Raw genomic sequence first — 22,194 nt, forward strand, 5'->3', positions numbered from 1 at the left:
AGATTGTTGAAAAAATGACTCATAGAGTTAAAAAAAGACTGCAAGAAGAGTTAACACATGGACATGTAAAAGTAAAAAAAAGCAAAAGAAAATCGTCAGAAAATATTGTTATTGAACGACAGTAAGGACTGTGACATTTAAATCCAATTTAGCTGAAAAGTATTGAACAAAATTGAGAACAGCCAGTGGTGACACAACAGCAATGACAGAATTTATCAGAGAAGAATGAAACAAATTGAGAACATGCAACACAAGCTACAATTCTTTCTAAATATATGCAAGAATAAAAAACAGATTCGTGACACTTAAAAGTACATTTTCTTCATAAAAGACAGAACGACACTGACAACTGGCTCTCAGTGACACCAGAGGTACATTTTTTCAAAAAAAGAAAAGAAAAAAAAAACCTTGACAGGTAGGCATTAAATCTGTGTGGTGGGAGTGTGTGGGGGATTTTGCACAGTGGTATTATTTGATTATTGTTTTACTATCTCCACTCTTATTTGCCAAAAAAACACCATCCTGATCCACCTATTGCCTCGGTACAAATTCAGTGGGAGCTAAAGGATTTCATCATCCTAAATACTATTGAGGAACCTCTGTGACTGTTCAATAGCAGGTGATAAAACCGGCTCCAAACAGCAGAATTACTGCTGTATGTGTGGGCCTATTCTGACAGATTAATATCCCTATTAAATCCCTTTACCAGTAGATTAACCTTGTTTAAAATAGCTACATGAATGCAATGTAAAGGCATTCACTGAGGATTTACATAATGCAGCGTTTTGAGGAGCAGTGTGGGCACCGTTGTTTACCGTCAGACACGTCTTTCTAGAATACTTCTATTGACCCGCCACTGAGCAGTTCGTCTCGCCTCCGCCCGCCCTTTTAACCATATCCAGGCCGGCTGGAACCGATGTCCTGTTTGCTGCTGTTTAACCACGGGAGAATTCGGCTCCCAATTGTAGGAGCGGAGGGGAAGGGAGAGTAGGTGGTAAAGGTACAACCAGCTCCAGATGTTGGTTTTGCAAGTAAATCCTCCCCAGACTGTAACGTATAAATCTGACGGCCGAGGCAGTAAAAGCAGGTTCTCCCCGTGTCTTCAGTGGCATCCCACAGCCTCTTGGGTTACTCAGGTTATTGCTCTATCTTTCACTGGTAAATAGTTGGCACCGCAGCCTCCCAGCTGGACCAGTAAAAACATTCCTCAGTTGCTGTGGCTTTTGCAACAGGAATTTAAAAAATTTTATCATCTGTATATATTTTTACCCCGTCCTGTTCCTGAATGAGTCCTTGGAGAGTTTGGATGTACTCTAAATGTACTGTCTCAACTTTAACGGTGCTGCATGCCTTGTTGAAAGGTCGTTTTTTTTTTTTGCAAAGGGAGGGGAGATCTCTTTCAATTTAGCAGCGTCCTGATATCAGATCTGGGAGCTCATGCTACAGCCGTGTCGAGACATAAATCTCTTGGCAGCCACTAGTGTCCAAACACATCCAAACCACAGAGGATCAAGCAGACGATCACTAGAACAACTGTCTCGACACCTAGTCCTCGACTATTAAACTGATAAAATACGGCCCTAAGTGAATTTAGGGTGTGTCCATGTCACTTCAGCTATTTTTGATATTACAGCAGAAGAAACTGTCTCTGCATCAGGTGTATAGTAGTAGTCACTGGTAACTCCCTTTAAAATCCAGGCGTTTGGATCCTGGTGGACTGCTGTTAGAATAACACAGCGTCTCAGCCAAAATCTGATTCTGCTTGCGGTGGATTGGTGACTCATGGCCCTTTTCCACTAACGCTACTCAGCTGGACTCCACTCAGTTTTTTATTTTTTTATTTTGCTTTTCCACTAGGGACAGTACCTGGTATCTGGTACTTTATTTGGTAACGGCTCAGCCCGAGTTCCAAGCAAGCCGAGCTGATACTAAAACAGGACATCAACTTACTGCCGGACGCTTATTGGCCAGAGAGTTGGTACTGGAAGAGTTGCGAGTGCGCCATCTGACATGAGAATCAAACCTGCTAATTTTCAAAAACACACTGGCAACAGCGACCACTGATCTGTACTGAGCAAGGGCGTCAGTTTACTTTGAAAAGTGGTGGGGACAATGACCATAATTCACCAATCATCCACTCACCGTTATGCCAAGGAAGGGTTTGGATAACTTTCAGAGTTATCAAAACACTTTTGGAGTTCCAGGGGGGGTCCGGCTGGCAACGGATTTTCATCTAATGGCGGCAGATAGAGTTCACTTTTGAATCGTCCAAATACCTCCATACTCCTCGTCTGTACTGACCCAAACAAGCCGCCACGTGAAAAAGTTGTTCGGAAAAAATTAATTTGATCTTTGTTGGTCTCTTGTTGTAGTAGTAGCTCCCAATGGCTGCGCGAGATGCTCGAGATTTGCTGCGAGATGTTCGTTCCGTGTTTACATCATACTTCCAGTGGTTTACAATGACGAACGAACATGTCGCAGCAAATCTTGCACATGCACAGAAACATCAACAGAGCCACTGGGGGCTACTGTTACAACAAGACTAACAACTTTTTCATGTGGCGGCTTCAGGACACTTGGGTCAGTGCAGATGAGCAGTATGGAGGTATCTGGATGTTTCATAGTGTGTGTTTTGGACAATTCAAAAGATTGGAACTACAAAAGCGTTTTGATGACTCTCTGAAACTTCTCCAAACCCTTCCTTGGCATGACGGTGAGTATTAAATTGGTGAATTATCGATTTTGGGTGAAGTATCCCTTTAAATGGCCGCTGTGCAGAAAACCGTACCGTGGCCCGTCGACTAGGTGAAGACGAGTGTGTCTGTTTTGTACTCAGGTGTAATGCAAAATGACCTAAACAGAGTCAAGTAGAGTTGTGTAGTGGAAAAGGGCCGTTACTGTGACTAGCGCGGTCTAGTCCTGACACATGCACGCCCCAGCTCTGCAACTGTCCGAGTAAACCATAAAGAAGAATACTATAACATGAAACTTGACTTGGCAAGACGAGCAAATTTAGATTTTCAAGTATTTTATTGTGCATAATCTGCTTTTATTATTACAAGACAATGGAAAGAGACAGGATAGTGTGCCATGAAGCAAAGGGCCAAAGGTCAGATTCAAACCCACAGCTGCTGCAGCTAGGACAAAGCCTACATGCTGTACATGATGAGCCACCAGGGCCAAAGTTTTAGCTCTTGTTTGTCCTGCCTCCCCGTCCCCCACATGTTGATGGTAATGGTTTCCTAGATTTGTGATGGATGGATGAATCAGTTTTTATGAGGCTGCCATTGTTTCAGTGCAGAAATACCCAGTCATGGTGTTGACTGCTTATTTAGCTCATGATATGTCTTGTAGAATTATAAAATAAAAAAAACAGTTTATGGAAAACAGATTTTGGTTACAGGGGTTTTAACATGGCTTTAACTGAGAAATCTGGTGTTGCCTGTGCTTGTCTTGAAGAGATGGGAAGTTTTGCTGGTACTCTAGAGCTCCAGTTGTAACATGGACTCTGCTGGTAGCAGGCAGTAAGCTGTTTTTTTTCAACCAGCCACAAAACGTCAACCTGCGTGCTGTCACTGCATCTCCGCTGATCTCCGGAGGACATGAAGAAGGTCTGAGCTCAGTAAGAGATACAGTATGTGCGTGCTCGCAGCTCATGACAGCCCTCTTCATTACCATCAAGTTAGCACGATTTCTCCTCAGAGGGGGGATTTTTTTCCCCTCGGAGACACAGATGGAGGGTCGGACCGCAAAACGTCCCACAGAAAGTTAAATTGAATTTGGCTTAAGCAAGAGCATCAAACAGCAGTGAGTCACCAGCAGCAGCAGCGCCGGTCGCCGTGCGATGCGTCTCTCGCGTACAGCTACGGCTCGCAGATGGCCGGTCGGCGCGATGACACCGCGCTGACCTGTCAGTCTCGGGCTGGGTGGGTGGGGGGGGGTACCTTTTGGTTTTTTCTGAATCTTCAAAAACAAAGTGATGTTGGGTCCTTTTTTGTTTTAAACAATGCAAATCCAACTCCATGAACTGTGAGTCACTCGCCTGCAGGAAAAACACTGGGTGCCTCTGTTCCACATAACAAAACAATTCATCATCTAGATCATTTGGTGCCCATCCATGTAGCCTCTGCTGCACCACACCCTGTGAATCTTCAATGGAAACCGGTTGATCCTCATCAAGTGGACATGAGGAATAAAGCATTCTCTCCTCCCGTTGACAGATGAGATAGAAATTCAGCGAAGCATAGATTTAGTTATTTTAAAGGGACACGGTCATCAGGGCTGAGTTTGAATACAAGTTTTCATTTACCTCAGCTTACCTCAGCTGTTTCAAAAAGTGTTTAAACATTTTACATTTAAAGTAGCTGCAGCGCTCAATGCTCTGCCAGTTACTTTAGCTTAGCATTTAGTGATGGCCCCTCTTTCTCTTAACAGACACTTACTGAAGTGCCATGAAACAGAAGCTTAAGTATACCGACCTGTCATGTGAGCACCTACTCAGCAGGTGTAGCTGTTTGCTGTGAGGCCATGCCACTCAGCAGACCCTTGACCTCCTCAGGTTCACAAACGACGCCAGGAACTAGTTCACAACGGATCAGTTTTAATGAGACTTAAAACAAACATCGCATGACTGTTTGTTGAGTAAAATCCTGGGGCAGGGATTAAGCAGTTTGGCTGTCTACTACCAGGACCAGTTTTAATTCCCATGACAACACTTCTTTGCAAGATCCGCGAAAGGATTGATATTAGATACGTTAAGGCGTTACAAAACAGAGTCACATGGATCCATAATGTAAAATATATAAAAGGGAGAAACTGTCAATTGTTGAATATTATGTTGTATGCCGCACGCCTTTCAATTCTGCATGTTTGGCTTGATGTACACCCGCCTACAATACCAATGCGGTATGATAAACTCATCAATTGTTCCTTATGAAAGGTTATCCCATGTGTTGCAAGGAACCATAGATGAATTAGTTAAAGAGTGGACCCCCCCTTAGCTTGTATTTTGGTTGCGAGTGGCCATCAATAATAAGTATTGGTGTAAATTAAGATTAAGTATAGGCTTCACACTGGTGGGGGTTTTTTTGTTGTTGATATTTTACATATTTTTGTGTTTTTGGTTTTTGTTGTGTTGTGTTGTGTTGTGTTGTGTTGTGTTGTGATTTGTGACAGCGGATCTTGTGTTGCTTTTTTGATGAGCTCGTCTTGTTGAATGAAAATTAAGAAAAAAATATAAGAAATATTTTAACAAATGATCAAAGCTCAAGAAGTAATGCTGGTAGCATTTAATCTGTTGTTTCACATCTGTATCACACACTGAGTAAAGTAGCTTTATAAATGTTGAAGATATTATGAAAGAAAATGAGTTAGGCTACATATATTGTACTGTGTAATTACAATTGAAATATTGATCAAAGAACAGTTTTTAATGAGTCGAGTTTTAATAATTTCTTAAAGTATTTGTCGGATTATTGTTTAATTTATATTTTTCACAGTTTGTTCATGTGTTACTTATTTCACATTTACATATTTGATCTTGAACACTTCAGAGATCCAGACGTGCACAATGATTTTAATACAGCTTCCTCACAGACTTCTCTTCTACAGAAACCTAGAGAGACAAGCGCCTCCGGCAAACCGAACCAGATTTCAAAAAGCAAATGTAAATCAGAAATAATCTTGATCTATTTGCTCTCATCCGCACTTGTGTGACAGCAGCCCAGACTCTGTGCTGACACGGAGCCTGCGCCGCTCTGGTTCTTGTTTGTTTAGTCGTGCCCTGGCTGCTGCGGCGGGCTGCGAGCGGTGTTGTGGCTCGCTCCGCAGCAGATGACACTCTGAGCAGCGCGGAGATGACAGAACTGTGAATGGAAATGGTGGGTTTGTGTCAAATTCCACCGAGTCACCAATAAGCGGCGTGCCTCCCTCTCTCACCTCCCCACATCTGGACGCTGTTAAAATTCCTCACTGTTCACGCACGCATGCACACTCATGCACGCACACACAGACCGAAGCGCTGTAGCTATGCACACGACTGTATGTAACAGTTGAATCTCAGTTGTTTCACATTGTCACACCTAGAACTCCTTACAAAGCACACACACACACCTCGGTAACAGCCCGTGTGTGTGTGTGTGAGAAAGTGTGTGCGTGGTGTTTGGACTGGACGGCTTCATGGCTGGGGAATAACACACTGTCTGAGTTCAAATGAAAACAGCCATGCCATTTCCCTTCATATTTCCCCCAAAATGTGAACATAGTGTTCTCACACACACACATACACACACAAACACACGCCTGCACACATTCTTCAGTATCAGTCCTGGAAATGAGTTTTGTCTAAGAAGATGAGATCAGCATTTATTTCTGCTCTCAAAGATGATCTAAAGTGATGTTAAACAGTAATTTAGGATTTAGACATTAATTCACCACTAAGTCACTACAACTTCTGCTGAGGGAAGCGGTATCATATAGCTTCCCCTGCATAAAATGAAACTTTGATGTCTGCATTGAATATTTAGTGTTTTACTTAATATTTCATATTTAGCATGAGAGTTACTGTAGAACAATGGCTTTGATGTTCAGGGTTTTCTGCAGTTACACCTATGACAACAGAATCAATGCGAGTGAAAACTGGCTCAGTCTGACAGATGAATGTTTCTTCAGCTGACAGGTTCATGTCTGTGTTCATGTTAGTATAACGCTCCAGTCAGCCCGCCAGCACTGCAACTTCTTCTCCTGGGTGTGAAAGGAGCCGAGTAACAGTTCAGGCACATTCAGTGAACTGAAGTCTGACAGTCCTTACAGTATCTCGCTTGTTTAACTGAAACTGTCATGAAATACATGAAGTAGAGTAGAAAGTGTCAAAACTTTGCACGGAAAAGTAGTTAACTTTGTATCTTGGATTAAACATTAATACTTTCTACAACTGCAAATACAATTTACTGAGCCTTCAGCGAAGATGTGTTTTAATATTGTTCAATGACCCAGCCAGGTAAAACACCTGAATTACTGTTTATTTTATAAAAGCTAAGTCGATCTTCAAGGTAAAAGACTAAATAAACCATCACAGTCACACCAGAATAATTGAAAAAATGTATCTCGACAACGACTAATCCTCCATTGTCTCGTCACTTGTGACTGAGCACATATTATTAGGCTATATATTATAGACAGTATGACTATTTTAAAATGGCATGAAGAGCCAACACTGAAAATGAAAAAGGGCACTATCAGCTGGGTGACACTTTACTAAAGCTAAAGGCAGAAGCAAACAGTAGTCAGACAAAAGTTAGAAACTAGCTAACTTCAGCTAATGAAACTATAACCTAAGGCAAAAGTTAGAAACTATTATCATTCGTGAGCTTAAGTGTAACTTAAGGCTGTCAGGAACTAGTTAACATTGGGTAACCAAAGTGTAAAACAAGGCAAAAGTTAGAAACTATCTGACATCATTCATCTGTAGACACAGTCTAATTCATAGATGAAGCTAGATTATAAATGTTTCTACTATCCCAAACTTTTATATACAGTATATTATATTCTTTAACCTATTTTTAAGGGCTCTAAGTCGCCAAGGCTCAGACCTCTAGTATCTCCGTTACTGTGATTTCTACAGCAGGGAAAACCACAGGGGGTGGGCAAGCTGCTGCTAGGGGGCGCATGGCATTAAAAGTGTAAAGGCGGTATGATGTTATATTTAAAAAAATTTGTTTATATATAAAAACATGGTTTTCCAAGCCCATTCAAGGCAATTTTGGCCACCGCATTGGTTAAAGCATGTGTGCATGCATGGGGGCCATTCAGTTGTATCGTATCGTTTTTTGTGCGCAAAAACGCATTACTTTCTATGTAGACCCGTGTCATACGCACTCACAACCCAACACGACACCGTAGCGACGCAACACGCATTTGGTATGGCACGCTTGTTTTTTAATGCACATCCGGGGCGCACGGATCCACGGACCTGCTTCTCCCGCCGGTGTCAGGACTGCTGACTTGTATCATCAGAACAGATATGTCCTGTGACCCCCCCACCCCCCCTTTCTGCGCCCAGTAATTAGTATACATGCATTTCCCAAAATGCTGGAATGTTCCTTGTCAGGTCGACATTAAATATTATTTGCATTTTGCATGCAGTGAGCCAGCACCACCAGAGGTAAAACATCTCCTGAATAAGTGTGGAAAGACTTCCTCAGCCTGTCACTGAGAGAGTGAGTGGAACATTCAGCACCTTCAGTACGGAGACAGGTGCTGAGACCCCTCCCCCGTCCCCTGGCTGACCCCAGTTTGAAGCCAGTCAGTCAGGGAGAGGGGGCTCATAGCTCTGGGCGCATACCACCTTAACAACTCCCCCTCTGTTTACCTGTGAACTTGAACTCCATTCACTAACTGGTCCGACCACTACCTGTGTGTGTGTGGCTGCAAGCGTGTACATGCAAGCAGGCGCATATAACTTAAGTCTCTGTCTGTCCACATGTTTCAGTGTGTGTGTGCGTGTGTGTGTGTGTGTGTGTGTGTGTGTGGAAACAGTAGCTGTGTGCAGTACTGTAGCCTGGAGGTGTAAGCTGTGAAGCCTTTGAACTGGCTGCTTCAACAAATAAATGTGAGAAGACGTCTCTTCCTTCTCTCCCAGTCTTCATTTGCCCTGACTAAATATTTGCAGCCGACCTCTCCACATACAGTAACACGCAGCCCCACTGTACTTATCGCCATCTTCATCCCATTTACCTGCTTTAGTATGAGAACGTGCTGTTCATAATCATACACATTTGAATGTGAATGTTTGCCCTTTTCAGTGTGAAAGTCAGGCAGCGGCAAGTGTTCACAAGTAGGTTTGCAAATAAACAATTATCATGTGGACTTAATGTGATTTCTGTGGCTATTATTTTCAATGGTTCTTCCCCTTTGATGACCTCGCTTGAGGGACCTTTATCTAGAAGAAAGAATTAAGGTTTGAGTGCAGCAAAATTCATTTTACTGGCACATTATTTAAATGCAAATTACCAGATGTTTTTTTATTTATTTATTCTGTATGCGTTAGGCTTTGTCCTCTTTTGATAGCACATTATACAGCTGAGTAACTGGTAATGTGGAAACCTGGTGAATGATCAATACATTGAAATAAACACGTGCTGGTTTTGTAATCCCCACATTTTTGTTGCAAAAAAGTCACATATCTTTGCAAAAAGTAAAAAAAAAAAGATGTTGTAGCTATTTTCACCTGTTGCCTTGGGAAACTTATGAAGTGACATATGTGACATGAAATGTAAGAAGATAAACAAAACTGGAAACGCTTAGCACTAAAAGATTTGTCAACGATTGCGCAAAGCAGTTGGAACACAGGCGGGAATTGACGCTCAACAACCACTTGTACAATTATGAAAAGGTTGATACAGAATGAGACAGAGAGGTGTGTGTGTGTGTGTGTGTGTGTGTTTGTCAGTGTGTAAGAGAGAGAATAGAGATTAGCCAGATGATTAGAAATTATTATGCTTATACTTTACAATAAATGCTGAAATATTGAATTGTTTAAGTTGGAATGTAATGTTAGTGACAGCTGTGTGTGTGTGCAAATTTCTCTTTTTCGTCTTTTTCAGCTCCCGCAGTTTTTGCAAATTCTGGCAATATCATCACATAAAATTGCATAAATTCCCTGCATATTCCATCGCAAGTGTTGAGTTTTTACCCCCCCAAAAATTCTGTGTTTTTCTGGAAGGACTGGTTTAAAACTACCAAACTGCAGCTAATGCTTTTTCTGACTTCTGTTTACTTCTGTTTCCTCAGATCCTGGGCTTTATTCATACCAAAACATCAGAAAATGCATATTATATGACTATTCACAGGCTTAAATCAGACATTAAAATCCACTTGTGTAGCCGCCATTGTCTTAACATGATCTGTAACCTAATCAACAACATCTCATTTTGGTATCTCCAGGTTCTGTGAGATCGGAGCAACAAGAAGTTCCGCCCCCTACTTGTCATTACGCCCAGTCTGAGGTACGTGTCTCTCTCGCCGTCTGCACACAGACCTCCCTCTTTCAATCAGTGATCTTTAGACAGGACAAGGCCAACTGTTTACCCCTGCTCCCAGTCTTTATGCAGTCAGGTTAACCACATCCTGACTGCTGCTCTATACTTAACACACAGACATGAGCGGGATGTTCATCTCAACATCTCGTCGACAGAAAGAAAAGTAAACCCGAGTATCTCCCGAAATGTTAAACCACTTCTTTCAAATATGCTACAGTATAAACCCACGGAGATTACATCCAGGTTTTTATGATGGCACACAAAACTCGAAATCAGTGGTATTTTATTTTTAAACTGGCAACAAGGAAATGTCACAGAGAATATGGGAAACGTTTTTTTAAAATAAGCTGTATATGTCCAGGAAAGCAGCTTTGAGCTTTAACATTGACCATTTCTATTTCAGACCCCCCCACCTTCCCAGACGCGAGTGCACACACTGTAATTTAGTGTGTATTATTAGGTCCTCAGTGCGTTTCCTTTTATATCTCCATAAACATTTGTAGAAGACCGCCAAACAAAGTTTACTGCTTATAGCTGCACAAAAAAAGAAAAAACTTCTATCAGACACCCTTTTGTATACCTCAGTCCCACATGCACAGACGTCTTGTGTTAGCTGTACACACCCATACATACGCACACTGACCTTTGAGCAGCGTGTACTCCTGACACGCTTTCATTCTAGATGTTGAATTTTCTGTCGACCATTTGAGATAATGATCTCCTTCTGTGTGGTAGTTGTGGTACAGCATTTAGCAGCAGATTAACTGTGTACCCTGTGTCTTTCTAGGTTCATCAGGGGCCATTGTTTCTTTTATTATTATTATACGTGTCTCAGATTTTAGTAGTCAGCTACTAATACAGTCCTTATTTTAAAGGGATAGTTCACCCAAAATTAAAATTTCATTCATTATCTACTCACCATCATGTCGACTAAGGGCTGGGAGAAGTTTCAGAGTCCTCCGTGGCTTCTCTGAGTTACAGGGGGTCTCGGCGTAGCAGTGCATGTCCATATAACGGTTGCAAATGGATACCAACTGTCTTCGTAACAAAAAGACACACCAAAAAACATCCAAATACCTCCATGCTGCTCGTATGTAATGTCCGTCTTGTATTGAAGCCCCGAAATTGTCCCGAAAAAAATTAAATAAGTCTATATTTCAAGCTTGTTTTGTAGCGGAAGCTTCTCAAAGCTCCTCTTCTCGGTTCGTCAAATTTGGACCGCTACACGCGCCGTAACATTGTTTATGTTATGTAACATTTCAATTTATTGATTTTTCTCCGGCTTCGTTGTAAATAAATGCACATGGCTGAGAGCAGCATAACCAAAACAGCGGAAAAGCGAGCAGACTTGCATAGTTTCCCTTTAAGCCCTTTATTTGTAGACGTTTTTCAGTTTACAGAACACATCAACCCTGCCCACTCACTCCCCACAAGGCCAATGAGAAAAAAATATATATAATTGAATAAATAAATATAATAAGAAATTATAATGAGTATTTAAATATAATAATATATGATGTATAAAATATATATTTTTTTAAGAGCAATATATATATCTTTATATAGATGTAAAACTCACATATATAGTATGTAAAACATTCACATGTTCCTACGCCTGCAAATTCATAGCTTGCTAATACAGTCTTAATGTAAAGCAGTGAAGGTGTGCAGTTACCCAAATAGCAAATGAAAAATGAATGACATTCACAGCACAGTTAACATTCTCAGCTATAACTTGTTTTTCTTGTCTTCAGTTTCAGTCAGTAAGTGTGTGTGTGATGTTTATGACTTTTTAAGTGTAAAGATAAGCATCAGAGCATGTGAGCTCCTCTCATTGTAATTGTTTTGTGTGTCCAGCCTTACAGTATGTGCTATTGCTAATGTGTATTCCCACAGAGTTGTTGAGGCTTCGCCCAAAAATCAATGTTGAGATACTTGTTGATACGTCCAAAATTTGATCAGATTTTTCACTCTGGATAACTTTCCTTCCAGATGAACATGGAGGCCCATTGTATTGTATAACTAGTCTGGTGCCCGTTACATCAACAAAAATAGGGTTAGCCTACAAAATTAGCGGTCTGGTGGTTTGCGTGAACAGGGTGGCCTGGGATGAAAGTCAAATTCCCGGCCAGGATTATTGTTTCAGTCCAACCCTGAAAGGCCCCCATGCTTGAAGAGTTCAGAGTAAAAAATAAAAAAAGGGCCACTCTCTGAAAATCAAAGTTAATGAGATGTCACAGTGCTGCCAGTACAGTCTGACTGACAAGTGTTCTCTGGGGAGCAGAGTGCAGAAACGGCACACTAACAAGCACTTTGCACCAAAAATGGAGATGAAATCAAGAAAAACATTGATGTCCCGAATTACCACTTGTAAACCGCAGACACTGAATCTTAAAAAATACTTGGACGCAGCCCCAGCTACTGTCTGCGAGCAAACATGCAATTCTCTCGGTGGCTGAGCGCGTCGCTGGTGTGGCGAGCCTGCGTCTGGTCCGGGCAGGGAGGGGTTAAGCTGGCGGTGGCTGGTGTGTTCGCAGCAGGAAGGCAGCGGCCTGGGTCTGGGCCGGCCTCCAAACAGATGTTGGTTTGTTTCAGGGCTGTGGTTAAATAGTTGGATGGCGTTCCAGCACACAGGGGAGCGAGGAGGGGATTAGAGCTGTGAGGGCTGCAGCTGCACAGACAGAAAGAGAAAGAGAGCAGGAGGAGGGAGAGAGAAAGGGAGAGAGACACAGATAAAGAGAGCAAGACTAGAAGCCAATGATGCAGCACTGAATAAAAATGATGGTAAGCTGCGTGACCTCCAGTCCTTGAGCACCACAATGCAAAGCCACCGGCAGACACCGAAATTAATTATACTCTCAGAAGATGATAAATGCGTGCTTGATTTTAGCCTGTCTTTTGTGTTGCGGAGGTCTCGCTGTAATGTGTTTGGGCTCGGTTCCACCCACCCATACGTCAATCAAACAAGTCTGACATTTCAGTCTTTGATTTTCCATTGATGTATTAAAAACTGTCAACAGTTTAGGATTGTGGGAAATTGGATTATTTGCTTTCTTTTCACAGTGAGATGAGAACAAATTTGGTGTGTGTTAGGTGAAGACTATAGACTCGACTGTAGGGAGGGCAACCGCCATTCCGACATCCCACCAGTCTGACAATTGTCTAAATGGCAACACTTTATTTTCCATTAAATGTCCCATCATTTCGACAATTCTTGCCTCCTATGGTCGGAATGACGGTATTTTTTTCTTTTTTTAAACATCCTGCCTTTCCGACAATTCCCCAAAAGATTCTGCACTGGTTGGGCTTAGGCAATGAAAAAAGGAGTTGGTTAAGTTTAGCAAAAAGACAAGGTAGAGGCAAGACAGGCCAGATAGATAGAGAGAGTCCAGAAGTAGAGAGTTCAGATAGGTAGGAGGGAGTCACCTGTTGAGTAACGCACATTTCCTTATATTAAAAGGAAAGGTGGCTGGTGGGACGATGGCATGTCGGAATAGCGGTATGTCAGAATGGTGGTATGTCTAAATGGTGGTATGTTGGAGTGGTGAGATGTCGGAATGACAGCATGTAGTAGACACGGTCGCGCACATCCAGTTCAAAAGGTGCTGGCCTCAAAATTGTAGACAGGAAAGGCAAAAGAAGGAGACCGCACACAATAGCTCCCTTATGTGCAGATTTATTAGCACATCAATAGTAACGTTTCGAGCTCATAGCTCTTCATCAGACTAACTGATACACATCAGACGCCCCGTTTTTAAACCTGCCCCTGAGGGTCACATGGTGAGTCACATGGTAAAGGGAATGTATAAGTCAGAAACACATCTTGTGCAAAACCAAAACATACAAAAATCAGTCAAAAACTCCATCATAATTAAATAGACCAACACCCATCAGGCCGACAGGCCGTCATACAGATCTAATGAATTAGAGGAATGACAGCATGTAACCAGACTGTATATGTACCCCAGCCCGTGCGCTGCCTCTGACGCCTCTCTGCAGATTCTGCGTTGTGTTTCCATGTTGTGCGCGTGTAATGAAGAGGGACGAGCCGGACAAACGGTGGCAATTGATCGTGGCTTTGACCGCGCCGTTTATTTTCACAATCTCACAGATGCTGATGCTGGCGGCTTCATTCCTTTCAAGTAACAAGAAAAAATTCAAACATCAGAGTTTGATGTATAAAACAACTCCGACCGAAACCAGAAAGCTAACACCTGTACAACCTAAAACTAGCCACACTCACAGCCGATTCGAAGCATAAAGTTTCACCTTTCAAATGAGCCACAGTATGTGTTGGTTGCAATAGTATAGAATGTACGCTGAGGACGGCTGACTGCCGAAACGCGTCCGTGTTCTTGCTGCTGTGCAGTTTCATGAATTAAAAAGTGTTAAACTTATAGTGAGTGCCGTCAAGAACTTTTTTGTACTCTAATAATATATAGGTGGCTCTACAAAAATTGTCAAAAATCGTCTAAATTGCCGGTACACTTGACTAAAACTTTGGAAAGGAGCGCGGCACTCAATGAGTTAATAATAGTAGAACGGCTGAGTCACATAGTCGGTCTTGAGAAGATCATCACCTATAGGGACCAGAACTGTTCTCTGTATCAGGCTGTAAACATGTTTGTGTCTGCTGTAAAGTTAAAGGACATTTTAGCATGAGAATCTATGGGGATTGACTGACAGCATCAAGTGGTCATTAGAGGAACTGCAGCTCTCAACCCTTCACTATTGCAGCATTCAAATCAGATTATTTTTCACTCCTATGATATAGTTAATTCCAGCAAACAACAGATCAGGGTGCAGGTCATATCTAAAACAACATCGGCCCAGTGGTTGCTGCTCAGCACAGATCCGGGGATGCGGCGGTGATTGGAAACATTTGGGATAATGTAAGTGCTCAACTGAAGCAAAACAAATAACACTGGTCCAGTCAATTTCAGACATTTTTATGTGACATTGATCCGCTCTGCAAATTTCAAAGCCGTCAGGACAAAAAACAGTGGACAGACAAACAGATCTACAGTACAATACCATACTCAAATCCTCCTGTTGATTCAGAACGCTGCAAATAATTACTTTGACAAACAGCAGCAGTTTTGTTCTATGACATCAGCCTCTCTCTAGTGTGCGTTTGTAGAATTATCTAAGTCTCTGTGCCTCATATAAATGAACTCCTGTTCCAGAGTTTGCTTGTTTTTCCTCAACTGTGTATTAATTTTTTAAGTCGGATTTTAATGAGCGTTCTTCAAAAGCGAAGGTGGATGAAATGTACTTTTGGTGGGTTTACCTTGGAAAATGAAATGAGAGGAAAAGCAAGAGAGAAACATGAAAGAGCAAAAATCTGAAAACAAGAATGTGACAGAGAGCAGACACACAGGGCAGTCATGGGACAAGGAGAAGAGGACCGTGTTTTCTTTTTTTATACATACACATTTCTTTTCTTTTTATTCTGACAAAATGAAATTGTAGATACTGTGCGCTCCGAAAAAGAACATGTGCCTCCAGGGAGGAGAGAGCAAGGACAGGAAAACTCCACCAGTTTTTGCATAAATAGCACTTTGAAGTCAGGGATGGGGAGATGGGGCAGTAGGAGGAGAGGAAGGAGGAGAAGAAGAGGAGGGGGGAAAAAAGAGTGGCTGTGGATATGAAAGAAGTGCCGTGTCAAAACTTTTTCAAGTGCAGTTCTAGTTAAATCTTCCTCCTCGGCCCTCAGGGGCCCCGGCTGTACTTGCATACTTAGTGTTTCACCTCTCCTCCTCACCTTCTCTCTGCAGCCCGCCCTCCATTAAAACTGCAGATACCGGCTTAGCCCTTAGCTTTAGCTCACACACAGGCCTTGATCTCTTTAGACAGCGAGCGTGAGAGCTGCATTTTGAAGTGGATTAGTCCCTAAAGTATCTCTCAAACTCTTTTTAAGTCCAGGGTGTCCACAGTTAAAGCCAATTAGCTCACAAAGTCTGGCTTTTATATGGTCTTAGGTTTGTTGGTGGATGGCGTCTGAGATTCTGCGGATACATACACTCCAGAGGAGCAATATGTCTCACTCTCTACCTTCTACTCAGTTTAAGTGAAATAATAATATCCAGTCAGCAAAAGTCATTCAAATAATGAGGCCTCTCCTTCACAGGCGACAGATATGCAGGTTCTATAAGGTCAGAAAATGCACAATGCTGGTCGTTAATAGTTAATGATAGGTTACTTTGTCTCTTACAACTTTTATTGTTGCGGTATTGGCCATCTGTTCTTATGTACTTAATACAGCAGACAGTAGTAAAACTTGACAATAAGTCATGAAGTATACTGTTCTCAAGTACTGTAGGCATAGTTTTAACTGTTGGGGAAACAAAAGGGCCCAGTCTATGCTGACTTCAACACAAAACTCGATTCCCCAAACACAAGGTCTCACAGAAACGAGTGGATCAAATATGACTTTAAAGGGGACATACATATAATGTAAATATCACTTTTTGAAGGCTCTTAAACATATATTTGGGTGTTTGTCTTGCCTTCCGGCCCCCAAAATGCGAGAATTGACAAAAAAAATCTGTAATTCGCAGATTGAAACCCATGTGGTTTAATGAGCTGTTCCCTCAGTTGTCTTCCAGTGATGTAACTAGTTTTTGAATTTGCATAATACCACCCCTACCTGGGACCAGTAGAAGGGGTGGGGCAATCAGCAGCTGATTTGCATTTAAAGGGACAGGCACTGAAACCAGCCGTTCTGAACAGGGCTGCTTTGAGCGGATGAAAAGAGCTGTGATGTTTGATCCTTGGGGATTTTGACCGAAGCATGTCACAGACATGTCTTTAAGACACCTGGGAACTATTTTAATTTGTGGAAAAGGGGCATAATATGTCTCCTTTAAATATGACAACACCAGGCTGTAAATAGTCTAGTGTGTAACCAGCGTTAACCCAGCCCTGCCAGCAGCTTTGGCTCACCTACTGTAGTCACCATGGTTTCAGCTCAACATCAAGTTTTTTCAGGTTAAAATTCTGTAAGTTGAAGCCAACAACAAGTTTCACTGCGTCAGTGAACTTTCCCCTCCGGCTTGTGTCAGTCACCTCACAGCCAACTCAAGAGCGAAGAACGAGCAAAAAAACGCATGTGATTTGTCAGTGTGGGGATGATCGTAATATTAATTGCAAAGTTGCGCCCACATAGATTCCATGTGGTTTTATTAAACCAACATTTCAGCAGGCAAGCTGGTCTCAAGAAGCCAACTGTCATCTGCCAGCTTGTGTGCTGAAACGCTGGGCTAATTAGACAGCATTAAATCATCTCTCTCAACCCTGCACCTCATAATCGTATTGGAGTCCTGCACCCTCAACTGTGCCTTACTATGATGACGACACTTATAAACTGCAGCAGCTGTCATTAGTGAGGCATAGTTTTTACATTAGTTAACATTAAGTTTTGTTAATCAGCATCATAGAGATGCATACATTCATTTGTATATGAAAAAGTCTCTAATGCCTTTGCCATATTAAACTCAGTGATACTACAGGAAAAAAAATCATTGAAATAAAATGATATGTTTAAAAATATCATGTAAAGCAGAACACTGATGAGTAACTGGAACAGCTTTTCCCCTGCCACATGCAGTGAGACTGATGGCAAAAACAAAATGCTGAACAACATGTGCTAAAACCCCTCACTACCTCACTCTACTTCTCATGTGAAATATTAGGTGTAAAATGTTGTCATATATTTTCTGATATGTGCAATATCCCGCCATAAAGTTTACATTTTTCCTTTATGCTAATTATGTTTACAATGTCTTTTTAATCAATATAACAGGTTTCTTCTGTTGGTAAAGTATGCCTCTAGTTCCTCTTCATATTCAGTAGTACTATTCATAATTTATAACTTATGTATTATATATTTTTTTTACTTATTTCTACTTTATTATACTTTTTTTCCTTGTATAGTGTTCTAAGCACTTTTTTTTATTATAGACTGTGAATGTGCCTTTTTCCTGTGTCTTTTAACTTACTAGACTCCAAGAGAGCCCTGGACTGTTGGGTTTGTTTGGCAACCAAAATCTCTTGACTTAACTCTTGATTATTTTATCCTTTTTACTGAAATACTGGTGAACTGTTACAGGTGGGAGTCTGTTTTGTCAACTTCAGAGTCTGTGAGAACATTCCTCTGGCATAAGGGCGTGTGTGCATGCAGTTGGAGAACGTATGTGTTTTGTAGGGAGGGGTGAGACAGAGGGTGAACCCCCATCCAGCTGTACAGTCTGGGATACACCTGGGCCTGCTGTCTAAACAGCCCTGTGCTGTTGTGCATGACTGCTCCTGCAAACGTGTCGGCGTTGTGAGACACAGACAGAGGAGAAGCTGTAAAGAGACAGTGATTATGTACTGTCTACACTACGCTGCAGTAAATTAAACTCTATGCGGCGCTGCGCCTCGTCATATGTCCTGAAATGTGAATATGTGAACCGAGACTCAACAATTTAAAAATAACAAAAACAGAGCGTAATTTACAACAGCGTGTCTAAAATTTCATATTTAAAAGAAATGTTGTTGGCTTCCTCCCCGGGATCTAAAGTAGTAGTAGACAGAGGAAAGTATGAATCAATGTGTCATATCCTGTCAAGTAAATATTGCCTTTTCCAGGCCGACAATGTCTTATATGACATCAAACGATTTTATATGGGCGAGACTAAATATTGTGGGAAAGCTGCACACTAGAGAATTAGCTGTTTTTTGCCCAGAACAGTAAAGTTGAGCCGTTCCAATGATCAGAGGCTTTATGATCCAGCCTCAAACTGCGCTCTCTTTTTAGAGACTTTATAAATCCATATTTGATTTTTCAAGTGTTAAACTGTTGTTGTTGATAGTGGGGCTGTTAGCCGTCCGCTGGAGACCCTGTGCTGCCTTGGGTTTTAAGTGTGTTGACCAATCAGAGGCTGCGTTCCTTACATATCGATTTGAAGGTCAGGTTTCTCTCCTAGCCTGTGTGGGAAGCTCTGATCTCAAATGCATAGCGTGAATGTAATCAATGTGTAAATTCCTCTTTGTGCGTGTGGGCAGCATTGTAAGGTGTTGGGCTGGACGATATGACTTCAAATCAATACCACAATTATTTCAAACCTTAACCTGGATTATGATAAACATTCACTGCGATGCTTCACTGTCAAGTCATGCACGCTTCATATTCAGCAATGTGATGGTGTTCCAAGTGATTGAACTCAGTGGTGGCGTTACCCTTGGTTGATATCCATGATACATTCACCACTGGCTGGTAAACAGGACTGATGAGACCCAAACTGAAGACAAAGCCAGTGTCTGTGTCGACATTTCCAAAGGTCTGTTTCTGCCCCAGAGTTCTCAAACCAACACAGGTCCAGCAGAGTTTCTCAAAGTCTCAGTTTTAGGGACTCAAATAGACTGTAGTGGACTTTGAGTGGACATGGACTTACATTAATTGGACAGAGCCTGAGTCAAGGAAGTTTTTTTTTAAAGGCCAGTTACTTAGAAAACAAAAAAACAGCAACCGCACACTCAAAACACTGTGCATATACAATTTATTGCAAGCTTTCAGTCATTGTGACCTTCTTCAGGCATACAAGACAAGTGAATGTAGCTGTAAGGGTTCCGGCAGTAACATCACTTGATTGCAAAATGCCGGACACCTGTGTCAAACATGGCAAAGGCTAGAAAAGCATCATGGGAATTGTAGCCCCAACAAAAATGTTGTAGTCCGACCTAGACCAAGTTATTCTAATAGCCTCAGACACAAAGTGTCCTCTGAAAACAGGAAACACCAATACATTGAGGTTATTTACAATATGTACACATAAAATAAAGTACAAAAACATAATAGAGAAAAGCAACAAAATCTACACAAAAATCAGGTAGTGGCCATCATAAAGCATAGTATAGCATAAAGTCTTTTGTGATATGTTTAAAGTACAACGCTCATGTCAAAATCCTCATTGAGACCCAGTGGTTGTAAAGTTTCTAAGGTGTGGATCCAATAAAGCTCTCTTTGACATAGTCGCCAGTCAACATCGGCCCCTCTCTGAAGAGTAATCTGTTCTATTCCCTGGAACCTGAGGGAAGAGATTTTTATTCTTTTATAAACAAAAAGCGGTGGATCTTTAAAATTCTGAGTGAGGGCTGGATCTGTGGTCAGAATATGCCAATATTTGAGGATAGTATTCTTAAACATGTGGGCCTGAGGAGTGTAAGTGGTGATACAAGTTACTGAATAAGGTTTTTCTTTCTGGATACTCTTTGTCAATAGGACAGATCTAGGTTTAGATAAAGCAACCTGATAGGCCTCTTCAACACACTGAACAGAGTAACCCCTTTCTAGAATAGAAAGCCTTGTTTCATTTCTAGAGATTTTTCTGTGTAATCTTCATCAGAATGGCAAAGACGTCTCAGTCTGGAAAATTGACTGTTAGGCAAGCCATTCTTTAGAGCTTTGGGATGGGTACTGCTAGCTAGAAGGAAAGTATTACGGTCAGTAGGTCTCCTGTATAGTGTGGTAATGAAGCCTCCATAACTCAATCCACATATCAAGACACACGTTGCAGGTCATATTCAAGAGAAAATTTTAGATCAGTGTGGACACCATTGAGAAATGACAAATTCCATGAGTTCTTCCATTTTCCTTGAAAAAGGCAGAATATATCATCAAGATATCTGTACCATTTAAGGATTTTTTGACAAAAGGGATTCCTGTCAGGATTAGCCTAAATGCAAAGTTGTACTCAAAGAAACCCATATACAGAAATCTGGAGCAAAGGTGAAGCCCAAAGGACAGTTTCTTAACATAGTGTTGGGGAAAGTATTGACTGAGTTAACTGACATGAGCAAGGTTAGTTCAGTGAGAGGTTCTGAACCCACAGGTATGGAGCATGATTCAAGGTTACCAAGGCAACTTTAGGTTTCCAGGGTTTTCAAGGCAATTCACTTCTCACTGGTAAACACCAGCCCCTGAGCAGGTAAGGTTCAAGAGAACATATCAACAGACCCCTCTAACGATGAACATTTAGGTAAAAGCGTTTTTGAGTGTGTGTGTGTGTTTGTCAGATTATATTCAAAACACTGTCAATAATAAAAAATGGGAACATGACTCGCATCCCAACAGCGTGGTGGAAAGGATGCAGACCTTGTAGGAGGCCTGGGGGGCGCATTGCTCACATTGTTGGACGATTCCGCCAAACACCCATGACTTTGACCAATACTTCCTTCATCTGCCGCGGTCCAGTCAGGAAATCAAAATGGCATGATGGTGATGTGATTACTGGACGCCTGTTCTGGTTTCATACAGATGTGGTCTCTGCGGGGCCGAGCCAAAAGCTCCAACACTCATATAATCACCTGCCAGGCCAGACGTTGACTCACCCTTCAAAACAATGGTGTTTACTCGCCAACTGTTTCCTCACTACATTGCGAAAGCAGCAGAGCGTGGTCCCTTGTGCAAATACTACCTCGCAGGCCTGGGTGAGATAATGTTTAACATTCGATCTAACCTGCTGGGTGGGGTTTACCAGACCCGGACACTGTCAGGTAAGTACTCATCAATCACTCCAAACCGTACCGCGCTGACCTCGCTGTGATTACATAGTGCTTCAGGTACTCATTGTCCCTTGTGTAAACTGTGTTTGACTCAGATCTAGAAGAATACAGTACACAACCACCAGGAGTTGAAGTTGTTCAGATTAAAGCAATGATTGAGTGTTTTGGAAGTGATTACTGTTGAGCAACAAACTCATGCCTGATTTATGTGTCTGGGTGCAGTTTTAAGGTCTGCTGAGCAGTGAGCTCGGCCTAGCTCGCTCTTCAAAGACAACAATTTACGAGTGCAGTCTTGGCCATCGTTTCTATCAGTAATAAGATTAGAATCACCAGGTTAATCGCTGACATCTGGAACCACGGTGAAATCACTAAAGAACGTCTGAGAGGTGAAGAAACACAATCAGTCAGAGGATGAGAGAAAGCTTTTTGCTCTGATGGTCATCAGTGTTGCACCACTGCAGAGAGCTAACACTGGCTGGTACCATGTAGGTGCTTGGAATGTAGAAGGAATAAACCATTATCTTTTAATCCAGTTGATCAGATTTAGATAAAATACATGTGTGGGAAGTGATGAAATAATAGTGTGGGTCAAAACTTCATGTAGGCCATC

The sequence above is a fragment of the Trachurus japonicus genome, chromosome 7 (genome assembly GCF_045865225.1).
Source record: "Trachurus japonicus isolate A0001 chromosome 7, Traja_1.0".
Taxonomy (NCBI): Eukaryota; Metazoa; Chordata; class Actinopteri; order Carangiformes; family Carangidae; genus Trachurus; species Trachurus japonicus.